The sequence below is a fragment of the Callorhinus ursinus genome, unplaced genomic scaffold (genome assembly GCF_003265705.2).
Source record: "Callorhinus ursinus isolate GAN/ISIS: 27379988/994484 unplaced genomic scaffold, GSC_fseal_2.0 scaffold4, whole genome shotgun sequence".
Classification (NCBI taxonomy): Eukaryota; Metazoa; Chordata; class Mammalia; order Carnivora; family Otariidae; genus Callorhinus; species Callorhinus ursinus.
In genome coordinates, this window is record NW_027397066.1 from 128,873,405 (window position 1) to 128,893,407 (window position 20,003).

Consider the following 20,003-nt stretch of genomic DNA (forward strand, 5'->3'; position numbering starts at 1 on the left):
CATTAGTTTTGGATGTAGTGTTCCATGATTCGTTGTTTGTGCGTAACAACCAGTGCTCCATGCAGAACGTGCCCTCTTTAATACCCATCACCAGGCTAACCCATCCCCCCACCCCCTCACCTCTAGAACCCTCAGTTTGTTTTTCAGAGTCCATCGTCTCTCATGGTTGGTCTCCCCCTCCGATTTTCCCCCCTTCATTCTTCCCCTCCTGCTATCTTCTTTTCTTCTTTTTTTTTTTTCTTAACATATATTGCATTATTTGTTTCAGAGGTACAGATCTGTGATTCAACAGTCTTGCACAATTCACAGCACTCGCCATAGCACATACCCTCCCCAGTGTCTATCACCCAGCCACCCCATCCCTCCCACCCCCCCACCACTCCAGCAACCCTCAGTTTGTTTCCTGAGATTAAGAATTCCTCATATCAGTGAGGTCATATGATACATGTCTTTCTCTGATTGACTTATTTCACTCAGCGTAACACCCTCCAGTTCCATCCACGTCGTTGCAAATGGCAAGATCTTGTTCCTTTTGATGGCTGCATAATATTCCATTGTGTATGTATACCACCTCTTCTTTATCCATTCATCTGTTGATGGACATGTAGGTTCTTTCCACAGTTTGGCTATTGTGGACATTGCTGCTATAAACATCGGGGTGCATGTACCCCTTCAGATCCCTACATTTGTATCTTTGTGGTAAATACCCAGTAGTGCAATTGCTGGATCATAGGGTAGCTCTATTTTCAACTGTTTGAGGAACCTCCATACTGTTTTCCAGAGTGGCTGCACCAGCTTGCATTCCCACCAACAGTGTAGGAGGGTTCGCCTTTCTCCGCATCCCCGCCAATATCTGTCCTTTCCTGACTCGTTAATTTTAGCCATTCTGACTGGTGTGGGTGGTATCTCATTGAGGTTTTGATTTGGATTTCCCTGATGCTGAGCGATGTTGAGCACTTTTTCATGTGTTTGTTGGCCATTTGGATGTCTTCTTTCGAAACATGTCTGTTCATGTCTTCTGCCCATTTCTTGATTGTATTGTTCTTTGCGTGTTGAGTTTGATAAGTTCTTTATAGATTTTGGATACTAGCCCTTTATCTGATATGTCATTTGCAAATATTTTCTCCCATTCTGTCGGTTGTCTTTTGGTTTTGTGGACTGTTTCTTTTGCTGTGCAAAAGCTTTTTATCTTGATGAAACCCCAATAGTTCATTTTTGCCCTTGCTTCCCTTGCCTTTGGCGATGTTTTTATGAAGAAGTTGCTGCGGCTGAGGTCGAAGAGGTTGCTGCCTGTGTTCTCCTTTAGGACTTTGATGGACTCCTGTCTCACGTTTAGGTCTTTCCACCATTTGGAGTCTATTTTTGTGTGTGGTGTAAGGAAATGGTCCAGTTTCGTTCTTCTGCATGTGGCTGTCCAATTTTCCCAACACCATTTGTTGAAGAGACTGTCTTTTTTCCACTGGACGTTCTTTCCTGCTTTGTCAAACATGAGTTGACCATAGCGTTGAGGGTCCATTTCTGGGCTCTCGATTCTGTTCCATTGATCTATGTGTCTGTTTTTGTGCCAGTACCATACTGTCTTGATGACGACAGCTTTGTCATAGAGCTGGGAGTCCGGAATTGTGATGCCGCCAGCTTTGCTTTTCTTTTTCAACATTCCTCTGGCTATTTGGGGTCTCTTCTGGTTCCATACGAATTTTAGGATTATTTGTTCCCTTTCTTTGAAAAAAATGGATGGTATTTTCATGGGGATTGCATTGAATGTGTAGATTGCTCTAGGTAGCATTGATATCTTCACAATGTTTGTTCTTCCAATCCATGAGCATGGAACGTTTTTCCATTTCTTTGTGTCTTCCTCAATTTCTTTCATGAGCAATTTATAGTTTTCTGAGTACAGATCCTTTGCCTCTTTGGTTAGATTTATTCCTAGGTATCTTATGGTTTTGGGTGCAATTGTAAATGGGATCGACTCCTTAATTTGTTTCTCTTCTGTCTTGTTGGTGTATAGGAATGCCACTGATTTCTGTGCATTGATTTTATATCCTGCCACTTTACTGAATTCCTTTATGAGTTCTAGCAGTTTTGGGGTGGAGTCTTTTGGGTTTTCCACATAAAGTATATCATCTGCAAAGAGTGGGAGTTTGACTTCCTCTTTGCCGATTTGGATGCCTTTGATTTCTTTTTGTTGTCTGATTGCTGTGGCTAGGACTTCTAATACTATGTTGAGTAGCAGTGGTGATAGTGGACATCCCTGCCGCGTTCCTGACCTTAGGAGGAAAGCTCTCAGTTTTTCCCCATTGAGAATGATATTGGCTGTGGGTTTTTCATAGATGGCTTTTATGATATTGAGGTATGTACCCTCTATCCCTATACTCTGAAGAGTTTTGATCAAGAAAGGATGCTGTACTTTGTCAAATGCTTTTTCTGCATCTATTGAGAGGATCATATGATTCTTTTTCTTTCTTTTGTTAATATATTGTATCACGTTGATTGATTTGCAGATGTTGAACCAACCTTGCAGCCCAGGGATAAATCCCACTTGGTCATGGTGAATAATCCTTTTAATGTACCTGTTGGATCCTATTGGCTGGTATTTTGGTGAGAATTTTTGCATCCATGTTCATTAAGGATATTGGTCTGTAATTCTCCTTTTTGATGGGGTCTTTGTCTGGTTTTGGGATCAAGGTAATGGTGGCCTCATAAAATGAGTTTGGAAGTTTTCCTTCCATTTCTATTCTTTGGAACAGTTTCGGGAGAATAGGTATTAATTCTTCTTGAAATGTTTGGTAGAATTCCCCTGGGAAGCCATCTGGCCCTGGGCTTTTGTTTGTTGGGAGATTTTTGATGACTGCTTCAATTTCCTTAGTGGTTATAGGTCCGTTTAGGTTTTCTATTTCTTCCTGGTTCAGTTTTGGTAGTTGATACATCTCTAGGAATGCACCCATTTCTTCCAGGTTATCTAATTTGCTGGCATAGAGTTGCTCATAATATGTTCTTATAATCATTTGTATTTCTTTGGTGTTGGTTGTGATCTCTCCTCTTTCATTCATGATTTTGTTGATTTGGGTCATTTCTCTTTTCTTTTTGATAGGTCTGGCCAGGGGTTTATCAATCTTGTTAATTCTTTCAAAGAACCAGCTCCTAGTTTCGTTGATCTGTTCTACTGTTCTTTTGATTTCTATTTCATTGATTTCTGCTCTGATCTTTATTATTTCTCTTCTCCTGCTGGGTTTAGACTTTATTTGCTGTTCTTTCTCCAGCTCCTTTAGGTGTAGGGTTAGGTTGTGTATTTGAGTCCTTTCTTGTTTTTTGAGAAAGGCTTTTATTGCTATATACTTTCCTCTCAGGACTGCCTTTGCTGTATCCCAAAGATTTTGAACAGTTGTGCTTTCATTTTCATTTGTTTCCATGATTTTTTTTAATTCTTTAATTTCCTGATTGACCCATTCATTCTTTAGTAGGATGCTCTTTAGCCTCCATGTATTTGAGTTCTTTCCGACTTTCCTCTTGTGATTGAGTTCTAGTTTCAAAGCACTGTGGTCTGAAAATATGCAGGGAATAATCCCAGTCTTTTGGTACCGGTTGAGGCCTGATTTGTGACTTAGAATGTGATTTATTCTGGAGAATGTTCCATGGGCACTACAGAAGAATGTGTATTCCGTTGCTTTGGGATGGAATGTTCTGAAGTCTGTTTGGTCCAGTGTGTCATTTAACGTCTTTATTTCCTTGTTGATCTTTTGCTTAGATGATCTGTCCATTTCAGTCAGGGGGTGTTAAAGTCCCCCACTATTATTGTATTGTTGTCAATGTGTTTCTTTGCTTTTGTTATTAATTGTCTTATATAATTGGCTGTTCCCATGTTCGGGGCATAGATATTTACAATTGTTAGATCTTCTTGTTGGATAGACCCTTTAAGTAGGATATAGTGTCCTTCCTCATCTCTTATTACAGTCTTTGTTTTAAAATCTAATTTGTCTGATATAAGGATTGCCACCCCAGCTTTCTTTTGGTGTCCATTAGCATGGTAAATGGTTTTCCACCCCCTCCCTTTCAATCTGGGGGTGTCTTTGGGTCTAAAATGAGTCTCTTGCAGACAGCATATCGATAGGCCTTGTTTTTTAATCCATTCTGATAGCCTGTGTCTTTTTTTTTTTTTTTTAAAGATTTTATTTATTTATCTGAGAGAGAGAATGAGATAGAGAGAGAGAGCATGAGACGGGGGAGGGTCCGAGGGAGAAGCAGACTCCCCGCCGAGCAGGGAGCCCGATGCGGGACTCGACCCCGGGACTCCAGGATCATGACCCGAGCCGAAGGCAGTCGCTCAACCAACTGAGCCACCCAGGCGCCCTAGCCTGTCTTTTGATTGGGGCATTGAGCCCATTTACATTCAGGGTAACTATTGAAAGATATGAATTTAGTGCCATTGTATTGCCTGTAAGGTGACTGTTACTGTATGTTGTCTGTGTTCCTTTCTGGTCTATGCTGCTTTTAGGCTCTCTCTTTGCTTAGAGGACCCCTTTCAATATTTCTTGGAGGGCTGGTTTCGTGTTTGCAAATTCCTTTCGTTTTTGTTTGTCCTGGAAGCTTTTTATCTCTCCTTCAATTTTCAATGAGAGCCTAGCTGGATATAGTATTCTTGGCTTCATATTTTTCTCATTTAGTGCTCTGAAGATATCATGCCAGTCCTTTCTGGCCTGCCAGGTCTCTGTGGATAGGTCTGTTGCCAGTCTAATGTTTCTACCATTGTAGGTTACATATCTCTTCTCCTGAGCTGCTTTCAAGATTTTCTCTTTGTCTCTGAGACTCGTAAGTTTTACTATTAGATGTCGGGGTGTTGACCTATTTTTACTGATTTTGAGAGGGGTTCTCTGTGCCTCCTGGATTTTGATGCCTGTTTCCTTCCCCACATTAGGGAAGTTCTCTGCTATTATTTGCTCCAATATACCTTCTGCCTCTCTCTCTCTTTCTTCTTCTTCTGGGATCCCAATTATTCTAATGTTGTTTCATCTTATCGTATCGCTTATCTCTCGAATTCTGCCCTCATGATCCAGTAGTTGTTTATCTCTCTTTTTCTCAGCTTCTTTATTTTCCATCATTTGGTCTTCTATATCGCTGATTCTCTGTTCTGCCTCATTTATCCTAGCAGTTGGTGCCCCCATTTTTTATTGCACTTCATTAATAGCCTTTTTGATTTCGATTTGGTTAGATTTTAGTTCTTTTATTTCTCCAGGAAGGGTTTCTCTAATAACTTCCATGCTTTTGTCAAGCCCAGCTAGTATCTTGAAAATCATGATTCTGAACTCTAGGTCCGACATCGTACTAATGTCCGTATTGAGTAGGTCCCTGGCTGACGGTACTACCTATTGTTCTTTTTGCTGAGGTGATTTTTTTCGTCTTGTCATTTTGTCCAGAGGAGAATAGATGAATGAGAGAACAAAATGCTAACAGGTTAACAACGTCCTCAGAAAATATACTCTAAAAAAGTCAGAAAAGACCTGAAACCAGGGGAAAAGAAAGGGAAAGAAAGAGGGGAAAAAAAAAAGGAAAAGATAAACAAAAACAGAACAAAACAAAAAAAAACCAATATGATCAAATATGTTCAGGTTAGTGCATAGATCAGTGCCACACACTAGATTTTGGGTGTATTTTGGTCTGTTAGAAGAAAGTGCCTCCTAAAATTTTAAAGGAAGACTTACATATGTACAAAATAAGGGTTGATACAATGAAGGGATGGAAGATGACTGTAAAGATGAAAATTATAAAAGATTTTATAAAAGGAATTGATACGGTAAGAAGTTGTTTGAAAAAAGAAAGAAGATTTAAAAAAAAAAAGGGAGAGAATGTGATCAGGCAGGAGACTAGAACAAAGCCATACACTAGTGATTTAGGGTATATTTTGATCTGTTAGGAGAAACTGTGTCTCAAAATTTTAAAGACAGAACAACATATATATGTGCCAAAAATAAGGGTATCTACTATGAAGGGATAGAATATGACTCTAAAAATGAAAAATAAAAATGTTTTTTTTCAAAAAGGGATTGATGTTGGTTGAAAAAGGGGAAAAAAATTCAAAAGAAACAGTTTAAAAAATTATCTTTGAAAAACTAATGAATCATGGTAAAAAAGCCATGAATTCCTTCTGTCGTATTCCCCTAGCGCTGGAGTTCTCCCGTTCTCATTGATGGGTAAACTTGGTCTTGGCTTGCTGGCTGTTCGAGTTGATCTTCTGCGGGAGGGGCCTGTTGCCGTGGTTCCCAAATGTCTTTGCCGGAGGCGGAATTGCCCCGCCCTTGCTGGTCCGGGCTAAGCAAGCTGCTCTGGTTTGCTCTCGGGAGCTTTTGTTCCCTGCAAGCTTTCGGTACAGCTTTGGAGGACGAGAGTGAAAATGGTGGCCTCCCAATCTCTGCCCGGAAGAGCCGAGAACTTGGGGCCCCGCGCCTCAGTGCACCCCCAGAGAAAAGCAGTCAGTCACTCCCGTGTCCCCAGTCTCCAGCCGCACTCCGTGCCCACCCGGCCTGTGACCAAGTGTTTCTATCTCTGGCACCTGACCCCGTGTGGAGTCTCCAAACCCAGCAGATCCCTGCAGTGCGCTCCCGCGCCGCTCCTCCCCGGGGAGGAAGGGGAATCTCCCCGGATCTGCCGCTTGTTGGGTCCCTGCTGGAGGAGCAGTGGCCCGACTGGGCTACAGGTCACAGTTTATGGCAACCCCGAGCTGAGAGCCCGCGCCTCGGCTCCGTCTCTGCAGCCAGCTTCCCTGCTCCGATACCTGGGAGTTTTTTTTTTTTTTTTAAGATTTTATTTATTTATTTGAGAGAGAGAGAATGAGAGATAGAGAGTACGAGAGGGAAGAGGGTCAGAGGGAGAAGCAGACACCCTGCTGAGCAGGGAGCCCGATGCGGGACTCGATCCCGTGACTCCAGGATCGTGACCTGAGCCGAAGGCAGTCGCTTAACCAACTGAGCCACCCAGGCACCCCGATACCTGGGAGTTTTGCTGCACTCAGGCACCCCTGGTCTTTCTGTGACCCCGAGAGTCCTGAGACCACACTGTCCCGCGAGGGTTCCATCCCCCGCTTAGCCACTGGAGCGACGTCCCTCAGTGGAGCCGACTTCTAAAAGTTCCGATTTTGTGCTCTGCTGCACAAAAGGACTTCTTCCCCCAGAAGCGGCCGACGGAGCCCCCTTCCCCCGCCATCTATCCTCCCGAATATCGCCTTGCATTCACTTCTCCACACGTCCTGCCTTCCAGTAAGTGGTCGCTTTTCTGTTCAGAGAGTTGTTGCTATTCTTCTCTTCAATCTCCTATTGAGTTCATAGGTGTTCAGAATGGTTTGATCCCTATTCAGCTGAATTCCTGAGACCAGACGAAATCTAGGTCTACTCTTCCGCCATCTTGCTCTGCCCCTCGCTTTTGTCATTGTTTTTAAACCCATGAAGGCAGAAAAATGACAAAAGGTAATAAAAATTGTTTGGGGTGTTACTACTTGCTGCATTAGTATTATCAAGTTATGTTCAGTTTGTTAAAATGTTAGTTTTGTAGAAGTCGGTGGAACTTTCTATCAGTAAAATTTATGTTTATCTCTCTCTTGTAAAGCCTTCTACCTCTTTGTTAATGAGGAAAGAAGAGTATTTCCATTGTTTTCCTGTAGTAAGCCAGAAGAGCGTCACCTAATGGCATAATCACCTTATGAACTTCAATAATGTTCCAAAATGGACTTTTAGGAAGTAAAATCCTGAGAAATAATATATCAAAATCAAGCTGGTTTTACTCAGTGAAAGTTCTATCTTTATTGTATTAATCATATTGTCTTCATAAAATGTTCAATAAGGAATAAAGTCCAGCCAGAGAAATTTTAATAATTCCATTCTTGATTTATCATTTTTAGTATCTCTTCCAGGTAAGAAGAGACTTTGATTTTAGTGGAATTCAGTTTCTTTAAGCTCACATTATGTCAACAAGGTAAATAGTTGGCAACTTTTTATTTCTGCTCTTTAATAAGCTAAATTATAAAGCTACTTAACATTTGTAATTCTTAAGTAAAATTCAGTCTTTCAGGAGTTTTAATATTACATTCTACTTGATGGAGAGGATTGAGAGCATCAGGTCTTAGCTTCCCCGACTTTCACACATGGAGATGTTCATTTATTGTTCATGTCTCACATCCCTTCTTTCTTCACCAAGGCCATCTGTGCTCGAGCATACCTGTAGCAAGTCTGTATGTTCTCCATTGGCTTCTCCTTACCAGCTTTCTCTTCCTGTGCTGGACTTTTCCAATATCTGGATATATGAAATATCCTCAGATACAGTGCTGAAAAATCTTTACCACCCCTTCCAGCAGACTCACTTTCTCTCTGTCACTGTGATTCATCTGTTCACTCATCCAAGAAGTATTTATTGAGCTTCTACTCTGGGCCAGGCACTGTTTTGGGTGCTTGGGACATGTGTCAGTGAGCAAAACAGACAAACATTCCTGCCTTTGTGGAGCTCACTTTCTAGTAGAGAGAGACAGACATCAAACAATAAACATAATTACGATGCAGACTGTGTATTGTATGAATAGGTGGTGGGTATATGAACAAAAAATGAAAAGTAGTGCTAGAGTTGGGGGGCAAGAGGCAGATTTAAAATCAGTGGTCAGACCTTGTTGAGAAAGCAAAATTGGAAGGAGAGGAAGTTAACCTGTGAATATCTTGGGGAGGAACAGAGAGAGAGCTATCTGGACAGAGAAAACAGCCAGGGTAAAGGACTTAAGAACACAGTAAATTTACAAAACATCAGAGGCCATTGTGACTAGAGTAGAATGACTGAAATGGACTAGTAGGAACTTAGGTCAGAGAGCTAAAGGGGGACGATGGCCAGAACGTGGAAGGCCATCCACCCTGTTGCAAAGCCTTTATCCTAAGTGAAATGGGGAGCCATTCAGTCCTTCAGCAAGCTTTGGTTCTCTTGCTCTGTACTGTGACACCATGCTAACCATGTCCTTGCGGATTCGTATTTCAGTTCAGAAACTAGACCATAAATAAATTGCACGTGAACATGTTCAGCAAAAGATAAATGAACAGGACCTCTTCCACAATGGCAGACAGGGAGCAAACTCTTAATTATGCCTGCTGCCTCAGTTTTTACTCCTGGATTTCACTGCTTCTGGTGCCAATAAATGCTTTCAGGGCCTTTCTGCTGGCTTGCTCCCTCTACATAACCTCTTCCTTCTACCACTTCTGACGAGGTTGGCTGCCTTGTAGAGCTCCTTACTCCTGATAATTAAAATTATTCTGGCCACTCCACAGTAGTCCCCCCTTGTCAGCAGTTTTGCTCTCCACGGTGTCTGAGCCTCATTTTTGAAGAACTATCATTTAAGACTACCATTCATGGGACTTTAGCCTACGTAGCCTCTATCTTAAGATATATGTTTTCTGTGCAGTTTTTTAGAAATAGGGAAAAATAACTCAAATTCAGGCAACTACCTTGACAAACTAGGGATCCCTAGGCTGGTCCCCACTGTTCTATCCTCAGTCCCTCTCCCTTCTTGCTCTGCGCATTCTTCTTGGGAAATCTCTCATCTACTCCTGTGACTTCCATTGCCATCCACATACTTTTGATTCCCCAGTTTTTGTCTCCTGCCTATACCTCTGCACCAAGCTCCACACTTGTGTGTTCAGCTACCAGCTAGACCTCTCTCCTTGAATGGCTGACAGGCAAATCACAGTCATATGTTCACAGCTCAGTTCATTACCCAAACCTGCTTCTGTGTCTTCTAGACTCTGGAACTACTGTCCACTTAGTCACCCAAACCAAGTAGTTATCTTAGGGGTTTTTTTCTTCCTTTCCTTCATATCCAGCTCATGCTAAACCTCAGTTGATGCTACACACTGATAATCTCTCCAATGTCTCCCTTTGTCTCCAGCCCTACTGCCACTGTTTTGGCTTAGATTCTCATTCTCTGGCCCAGAATTTTGAATTATTGTCTTCACCAGTCTCCCTGTCTCCAGTCTTCACTTTCTCCTATCTGCTATCGTAGTTATCTTTAATGTCCTTTGGATGTTTTCCCACTCTTGAATAATAAAGTCCAGATTCCTCAGCCTGGCTTTAAGGCTCTCTGTAATCTAGCTCCTGCCACTGGCCAATCTAATAACCTGCTGTGACCCCTTCGCTAGCCCTACAGACCAGTGACACTGAATTGTTTACAGCTTCCTAAGTGCTACTCGTTTTATATCTTTGTGTTTTTACATGCTGGCCTGGCTCGCTCTTTTTACTAGTGCAGCTAACAAACTCCAACCTGCCCATTAGCCAGGGACATATATCCATTAAGACCCACCTCAAGAATCTTTCCTGAGTTTTTATCCCCTCCTCCTCAACAGTTTAGAACTTCTTTGTGCTTTGACCATCTCATATATATTTCTTTTATAGAGTGAAGTCTTTATGTGCCTTATTCCACAGCAGACGTTCTTTGAGGGCAGAGATATCTTAATCATGTTTTTTCCCCAGCATGGAATGCAATTACTGAGACATGTAGAGACATAATAAATGTTGTTGAGTGAAAGCATAAATCAATACAGCTTACTGTTTAGTTTCAGTCCCAACTATTGTGTTCTTGGTCTAGGAGCCTTCCTCCTTGGCCTGTAGTTTTTCTTTGTCTTCCAGTCTACAACATATAGCAGTAAAGATGATTTCCACTAAGTAGCCTGATGGGTGGGGGGAGGAATTCAGCCTTGGAAATGTCATATATATGAATGATTAAGCATGAATTTTAAACTCCATACTTTCTTTTTACCACCACTTTACCTGAATTATAGTTTGCTGAACACTAGCTCAGCATTACCCAAAGTAATTCTGTGGAATGGATATATAATATGTGTTAGTTAAAAGGAAAGTTCTATAATCAAAGGTATTGGGGGATCCTGGATTAATAAAGATAAACTAGTTTATTTGAGTTCTCAGATCCTATAATATGCTGGTATATACATTGTGAATCTTGACCCATTTTCTTTTTTTTTTTTTAAGATTATTTATTTATTTGAGAGAGAGCACGAGCAGGGAGAGAGGCAGAGGGAGAGGGACAAGCAGACTCCCCGCCAAGCAGGGAGCCTGACAAGGGGCTCAATTCCAGGACCCTCAGCTCACGATCTGAGCCAAAGTCACGCTTAACCAACTGAGCCACCCAGGTGCCCCTTACTTGATCCATTTTCATGAGGGATTAATGTTCCATGGAACACACTTTGGGAAATGCTGCCCAACATTATGGTTCTTTTATAAACATGAATCAGGATATTTTCAGCCACAAATAACCGAAAAGTAGATCCAAATTGGGTTAAATAATAGGAGTTCTCATATAAGAAGTTTGGAGGTGGGCTGTGTCAGGATTGGTTAATCTAACCACAGGTTGATGACTGGCTTCTCTGCCATTTTTTGCTTTCCCTTTTTGGATGCAGGTAGCTACTACAGCTACTATGTCTTCCATGACAGTGTTCAAAGCTGGAAGAAAGAAGGATGGATTTGCTTCTTGTACGTCTCTTTTTTTTCCAGGAAGAAAAAATCCCAGAATGCCCCCCTTTCCCAGCTAGGCTTTTCTTTATGTCTCATCGGCCAGCTTTGAGTTACGTGCTCACGCTGGAAGTGTAAGCCCTCATAATTCATCCTCTGCGACTGGAGGAGGACCCGCTTCTCTCTGAGCACACTATTACTCCAATCTGAACAAAGCTGGAGTTCTGTCTACAAAGAAAGGCTGTAGAGAGGCAACTAACAGAGCCAGCCTGCAAAATTATATCTTTGTGTCATGTCTTTTACATTGAATGTTCTTATTTTCCCCATTGTCTCAGATAATCAAGAATAAATATACATTTGATGAGATTGAGTGACTAAAAAATTGGGAGCGTATGAGTATATAAACTAAGTATTTTTGTTGGTGAAGAATTTAAACTAATAATTACAATGGGTAATATTATAGCTGTGAAGCTTGCATGACTTTATGCTCAGAATTGGGAGATTTTTGATAGGACTTACGAATTCAGAGATTTCCCTTTTATATTTGTTTGTTTATATTTTCTTTTGTAGTAGGTAGCTTTAGACTAGGCTTTTTAAACTTTCCTTCAGGAATTATTTTCCTTTGCTATTGGAGCTAGTTGCTGGATGTTTGAGAAGCCTGACTCTAGAGCTATAGAATTCCCTGTACTCTTCTGTGCTTCATGTGAGTTACAGGTTTGTGACCTCCATTTTTCACTCATAACTATCTTCTCCCCAAATCAGCCAACCTGGAAAAGATTTACTCCCCAAAAAAACTGAGCCTACGATTTTGATGTCATGCCACCAAGTGGTGGCAGTGTCAAGATATAAGAATATATATATTAATTACTTGGGATAGCCCTAATTTCAATTAGTTTGGCCTGTCTTACCCTCAAAAAACATCAATATTTTATACATTTTAATGTTTCAATATTTATAATGTCTGTGGCTGCTTTATGTATTTAGAAGTTTCATGAAAATAGCCCTATTAGTTGGCTGTTTTTTGTTTGTTTGTTTATTTGTTTGTTTGTTTAAAGTATGGTTCTTACTTGACCAAAGGGTATGGTTCAAACTTCCAGGCCTATATTTCAACAGATTCAAACAGGGCTTTGTTCAGGCTCCCTAGTATTTATATTTATTTGTAACTGTAAATTTCCTACACTACAACTCTTTGAAAAATAGGTTTAGATTAGATGCAAAACAACCTCAATTTAAAAATTTTTTTTTAGATTTTATTTATTTGACACAGAGAGACATAGCAAGAGAGGGAACACAAGCAGGGGGAGTGGGAGAGGGGGGGAGCCCGATGCGGGGCTCAATCCCAGGACCCTGGGATCATGTCCTGAGCCGAAGGCAGACGCTTAACGCCTGAGCCACCCAGGCGCCCCCTCAATTTTAAATTTTGTTAATTATTACATTTTTATTTTTTTTAATAAAAAATAAATTTATTTATTTATTTATTTGAGAGCGAGCGAGCAAAAGCAGGGGGTGGGGGGGCCAGTGGGAAAGAATCTCAAGCAGAATCCACACCAGGCACAGAACCTGACATGGGGCTTGATCCAAGGACCCTGAGACCATGATCTGAGCTGAAACCAAGAATTGGACACTCAACCGACTGAGCCACCCAGGCGCCCCTAATTATTGTATTTTTAAAAGCCATATCTATCTCACCTTTCAATAATTTCTAACAGACTTGCTGCAGATCTTAGTTTGGTTGACTAGTCACGACTCTTGCATTCGTTTACCATCTGAATGTGCTGGGTTGCTCTCTCTACTCTGCTAAGGCTAATTTGGCTATGGAAGAGAAGACTTTAGGTTGCCTTTTTAATCCTTTGAAATCCAAGTTCTTGTGATTCTTTCCACTATAAGAGGCAGAAATAGAAAAAGAAGAATGGGCTTTATTTTCTTAAAAAGATAAAAACCTTTATGAGCAGGTCCTCTAATCACTGACTTTCTCAACACTGTTGTCTCTTTATGACTTGTTCTTTGGCTTTATAAATTTAATGTGGAGTTTATTATAACATGACCTAAATAGAAATTTAAAGCTTTAAATTTAAAGCCTATTTAAATTAAATGTAACTTTGAGCTTAAACTCTTGAACTGATGTTTCTTAGCAAGTAATTTGTTGTATTTTAGATTGGTGGCTTCTAATGAAACTAAATTACTTAAAGAAACTAACTTATTGGATCAAAACATTTTAAATAGCATTTCAGCAACATTTTTATTAACAATTTTAATAGTGGAAATCTTAATTCTTGTAAGTATTCAGAAATGGTAAGAGTAAAATGTGGGCATATTATTTCCCGGTGCTCTTGAAAGGCAGTATGAAAATAACCAATTCCTTATGTAAAAATAATTTTGCTGATTTTACCATCTATGTAGATCTATTGGTTGATTCTGTCAATTATTACATAAAAGTATGGAATTGGCCAGCAATCCTGGAGTGTGTTGGGTATGAGTGTCCCCATGGGCTACATGTGAGCCATAGTCAAAAGTGAGGGACCAAGAGGCCACTGGAGCTATGTTCACTTCTGCCCAGAGAGCACTGGAACCTAGCATAGTCTGTGTGGAATGAACCTCTGAAAAAGCAGACTGGAAGGGAGTGAGGGGCAAGCAGGAGAAGGGAGATGGTGAGTTGTGGACTGTTGTGTAGCCCTCAGAGGAATAGAATGTATCTTCTGCATCGTGTGGATTATAGATAGGGGGATGCGACAGGGAAGCCTACAAAGAACCCAGGAGTTTAGCCATGCAAGGGTTTAGCTTAAACATCTGTCAGGCCCAGAGAGCACTGAGGCATGTTAGCAATAGTACCTAGTCTATGCTTATTTTCTATCCCCTTTACCTATTTTCTCTCCCCTTCTCCAGGCCTTGGTAGGGGTGGGGGACTGCAGAAACTGCAGTCAGTGGACTGGAGAGAGAACAGAAACTCTAGTCTGGGAAAGAAAAGAGGACATTGTGCCTCTTCTAGCAAAAGACCCACTGGCAGCCAGCTGTGGCTGAAAAGGGAAATCTTACCTTTAAATCAAGATTGAAAGTATTGATTATTTTGTTAGACATTGTAATTTCTGAATCAAGGCTTTTCTTGACAACTTAAAATAATTGTAGATATTAAGAGTCATCAGGGAAGTCATGGACTCCCACCTCTTCATCCAGTGGCAGAGAAGTACTTCCCTCATTGAGCTGTTTTTAAAATGGCAGTTGGGGGCAGGAATTAAGTTGCTTTTATGATTTTACCCCATGAGTACAGTGCAAAATATGTATAGGTTATTTTTTAATACAAAAATATTAATAATACAAATCTCATCTTTATACCTAATTCTAAGTCTCCCCTTAATTAAAAAAAAAAATTCACCTATTGAAGAAACAAGTATGTCATTCCAGATAATTTTAGGCTTGCCCTTCCAAGTGGATTTTGGGTTTCCTTCTCAAGCGTATGAGTTTCTTAATAGAGATTCCCTATCTAGGGGATATTCTTTTCTTTTTTTTTAATTTTTTTATTAACATATATTATTTGTTTCAGGGGTACAGGTCTTTGATTCATCAGTCTTACACAATTCACAGTGCTCACCAGAGCACATACCCTCCCCAATGTCCATCACCCAGCCACCCCATCCCTCCCACCCCCTTCCACTCCAGCAGCCCTCAGTTTGTTTCCTGAGATTAAGAGTCTCTTATGGTTTGTCTCCCTCTCCGGTTTCATCTTGTTTCATTTTTCCCTCCCTTCCCCTATGATCCTCTGTTTTGTTTTTCAAATTCCTCATATCAGTGAGATCATATGATAATTGTCTTTCTCTGATTAACTTATTTCGCTTAGCATAATACCTTCTAGTTCCATCCACGTCATTGCAAATGGCAAGAGTTTGGGTTTTTTGATGGCTGCATAATATTCCATTGTATGTATGTATGTGTGTTTATATACACACACACACACCACATCATCTTTATCCATTCATCTGTTGATGGACATCTAGGCTCTTTCCATAGTTTGGCTATTGTGGACATTGCTGCTATAAACATTGGGGTGCACGTGCCCCTTTGGATCACTACATCTGTATCTTTGGGGTAAATACCCAGTAGTGCAGTTGCTGGTTCATAGGGTAGCTCTATTTTCAACTTTTTGAGGAACCTCCGTACTGTTTTCCAGAGTGTCTGCACCAGCTTGCATTCCCACCAACAGTGTAGGAGGGTTCCCCTTCCTCCGCATCCTTGCCAACATCTTTCGTTTTCTAGGAGATATTCTTGCCCACAGTGCTGATAGACGTAATAATTCCCATTTATTTTCATTATTCACTGGGGTCCTCTTAAAAGGAAGAGCGGATGTTGGTAGACAGTAACCTCTGCTGCATAGCCCTCATCTCTGAGTTTGTCATATTAGAACCCAGTTCTCATGTCAGAAGGGTCTAATCCTCCATAACTTTGTATCTGACTTGCTTCACTTCATCAGTTGGATTTTGCATGTCTTTGGCTTTCAAAATATCTGAGTGACTTTTAATTGGATTCCAACTATAGTTGCAACTTCTAAGTCTATTTTCACTGTACTATAAGGCTTCTGGTGGACTTTCTTTATCTTCCATGTCTCTTAACTACTTTTTATTTTTTTATCACTTCCCTAGAAATCAAAATAGTTCATTTTCAGAGAGTTCAATTTCAAATAGTTCATTTCCAAATCGTCTTGCCTTTTCCTTCTTATAATTTCTTTAGTTTTCCATTTCTCCTTTTATTACTTAATCTTATTGAACATACATACTTCTGACATTTCTAATTGAAAGAATGCTTATTTCCTGTTTGTTGTGTACTGCTCTGACTCTGATAGTTCATTTCTTCACATTGTAATTTTGATTATCGTGATCTCATCTTCAGCAGGTATATTATGTATGAGAGTTTGAGTTCTTTGGGTTCTCAAGTATGTGTTTACTGAGTGGCTTCACTTTCCCTTTGTGTTGCTTTCTTAATGCAATCCTCTCTTTAGTTCCTGTGTCCATTATTTAAGATTTCTGGTGTACTTTTCTCATTTCCAGGTTCTTCAGTGTGCTGCACGGGTTGGGTTGCTGGAAATGTGATCTCCCTGTTAAATGGAGTACTAATTTGCTAGCTTCACAGAGTGTTATTTTTTTTAACGAGCACTATCCTATTGCTTAAGGAGAAACAGTTCAAAAATATTCAGCAGTCAGTGCTCACTACATGCCTTGAGTTATTTGTTACTATAATTAGTGAAAGATTCAAGCCATAACTGTGTATATAGTGGGCACTTCATAAAAGCTTATTGAATGAATAACCTTCCTGGCATATGTTACTTTATTCTGCCCACTCTTGTTCCTTGAGACTTAGTTCTATAACCCAATATAGAGGAATAAGAATGTTTTAAATCTGCTGTCTTCCAGAATAATTCACAGCATTCATTGTTAGCCAGCAGTGAATGAAAATAGACTATTATTAAAGCTTTATGTGTTGTAATAGTTAAAATGTTTACCATGGTAATGGCAAAAAAACCCAAATTTATTTGGCATCAATGATAAGGGTGGAATTAATGAGTCATTCAAATTAAATTTTTTCAAAAGTAGAGCATAATTCAGGCATCATTTAATCAAGATTGTGACTCTGTTTCTCTGCATTTTTGTTGACTTTGCCTTTTGTGTGATACCCCTGTCCTGAAGTTGGTTTTCTAGACTGTTGTGAGATGGCTGCCAGCAGTGATTTGGGCTGTTTGCTTCCTTGTAGCCTTGGATTTTAGAATCCGGAGGGCAGGAGAGAGTTGTTTCCCATAACCATTAAAAAAAAGACTGACTTCATTCTGATTCATACCACTTGAAATCAACTACTGTGGCAAAGAACATTCCATACAGTGATAGACTTAGGCAAGGGGTCATTGGCTGTCCCTCAGTAGCACCCAAAATAATATTAAACCCTAACAAGAAATGGGCAAGACATACATGAAGAAAACTACAAAACTCTACTGAAGGACATGAAAGACCTCTTTAAAAAATGGAGCAATATAGTCATAATGAGGAAACTATAAAAATGTCAATTTATGTCTGTATAACTAATGTGGTAACTAAAATCCCATTGGATTATTATGGATGATTCTCAAGTTCATGTGGTAGAGAAATTGTAAGAAGGATCAAGAAAGTATTAAAGAACAGTGAGGTGGGATTCTACCTTTTAGATATCAAAACAAATATATTGCTATAGTAGTTAAATTTGCTACTTGTGTAAGGGTAGACAAACATAAGTAGAGCAGTAAAAAGCCATAAACAGGCTTATGTATACTTGTTTACTTTATGACAAAGATTCTATACATCTTTATCAGCTCAGTAGAGAAAGGACAGACTATTGAATGAGTTATAGAGATAATTGGATATCCATTGAAATGAATTGAATTTAGAGCCCTACCTCACATCATTTCCAAAATAAACCAGAGGCCTTTTACAAAGTGAAAGGTCAAAAGAATACTCTACAAATAATAGAAGGAAATTATTTGTACAAAATTAGTTTGAGAGGCTTTTCTATGCAAGACACACTATCTGGAAGCCAAAAGGTAGATGATTTGCCTAAAAAAAATTAAAACTTGTACATTGAAAGACAACATTAAAAGTCAAACATATATAACCAAATGATTACCATCTCTCACATAGTTCCTAAAAATATAAGAAAAGGATAAAGTGGGGTACCTGGGTGGCTCAGTCAGTTAAGCATCTGTCTTTGGCTCAGGTCATGATCCCAGGGTCCTGGGATTGAGCCCCATATCGGGCTCCCTGCTCAGTGGGGAGCCTGCTTCTCCCTCTGCCCACCGCTCCCCCTGCTTTATGTTCTCTCTCTCTCTCTCTCTCTCTCTCTCTCTCTCTCTCCCTCTCCCTCCCCCCCTGTCAAATAAATAAAATCTTTCAAAAGGGGGTAAACAATGCAATAAAATAATGGTCAAAGGGTATTAAGTCATTGAAAAAATACATATGGGGCGCCTGGGTGGCTCAGATGGTTAAGCGTCTGCCTTCGGCTCAGGTCATGATCCCAGGGTCCTGGGATCGAGTCCCGCATCAAGGAGCCTGCTTCTCCCTCTGCTTCTCTCTCTCTCTCTCTCTATCCCTCTGTCTCTCATGAATGAATAAGTAAAATCTTTAAAAAAATACATATGATCAGTAGGTAGATGAAATGCTAAATCTTAATAATCAAAGACATGCAAATTAAAACAGTAATGGAATGTCATTTTCAGCCATCAGATTATCACTATTTTAAAATGCCAGTAACCACTATGGGGAAACCTGCAGGGAGTAAGCCTGTTACATACTATCAGTGAAGGTCAAAATGTCTAAAATCAAAGTTAAACATTTACTTCACACATGTTATAAAAGAAAAAACTATAGATAACAAATGTTGAAGAAACTGAACCCTTGTGCATTGCTGGTGGGAATGTAAAATGGTGAAACTATTGTGGAAAACAGCCTAGTAGTTCCTCAAAAAGTTAAACATGGAGTGACCATATGATCCAGCAATACCACTTTGAAGTATATGCCCAAAAGAATTGAAAGCAAGGAAGGGACTCAGATACTTGTACACCAGTGTCCATAGCAGCAGTATTCTCAATAGCTAAAATGTGGAAACAACCCAAATGTCCATCAACAGGTGAATGGATAAACAAAATGTGATATATACATAGAATGAAATATTTGTTATTCAGCCTTAAAAAGGAATGAAATTCTGACATGCTACAACATGGATGAACCTTGAATACATTTTGCTAAGTGAAATAAGTCAGACACAAAAGGACAAATATTGTGCGATTCCACTTAACTGAGGTACTTAGAATGGGCAAATTCATAGAGACAGAAGGTAAAGTAGAGGTTACAAGATGCTGCATGGAGAGGAGAATGGGGAGTTATTCTTTAATGGGTGTAAAGTTTCTGGGGTGATGAAAAATTCTGGACATGGGTAACGGTGATGTTTGCTCAACATTGTGAATGTACTTCTACCACTGAATTATATACTTAAAATGGTTAAGATGTTTAAATTTTATGTGTATTTTCCACAGTAAAAAGTGCTAAGACTGCCTTCAGCTCAGGTCATGATCCCAGACTCCTGGGATCGAGTTCCGCATCGGGCTCCCTGCTCAGCAGGGAGTCTGCTTCTCCCTCTGACCCTACCCCCTCTCATGCTCTATCTCATTCTCTCTCTCAAATAAATAAATAAAATCTTTAAAAAAAAATGTGCTAAAAAAAAGTTACATGTTTATGTCTTGAGCCATCAATTTTGCTTATACTATATGTTATAGAAAGTCTTATATGCATGCACGGAGATTTATGTCAAATGACGGGAGTGTTGGAGGCTTGCTATAATGAAAAATGGGACATTAGTAAAATAGCTATTGATAATAGAATAATAAACTAATAGTATGGAGACAGTAGAAAAAGAATGAAGACATCACCAGATGCTGGTGAGGATGTGGGGCAATAGGAACTCTCATTCATTGCTCTTGGGAATGCAAAATGGTACAGCCACTTTGGAGGAGAGTT

General features: G+C 39.9%; 1 protein-coding gene across 3 annotated transcripts in view; it reads left to right on the top strand.

Annotated features, from left to right (window-relative positions):
- MND1 (meiotic nuclear divisions 1) overlaps positions 1–20,003 on the top strand; it is a 73,917-nt gene that overhangs the window by 29,944 nt on the left and 23,970 nt on the right. The window lies entirely within an intron of this gene.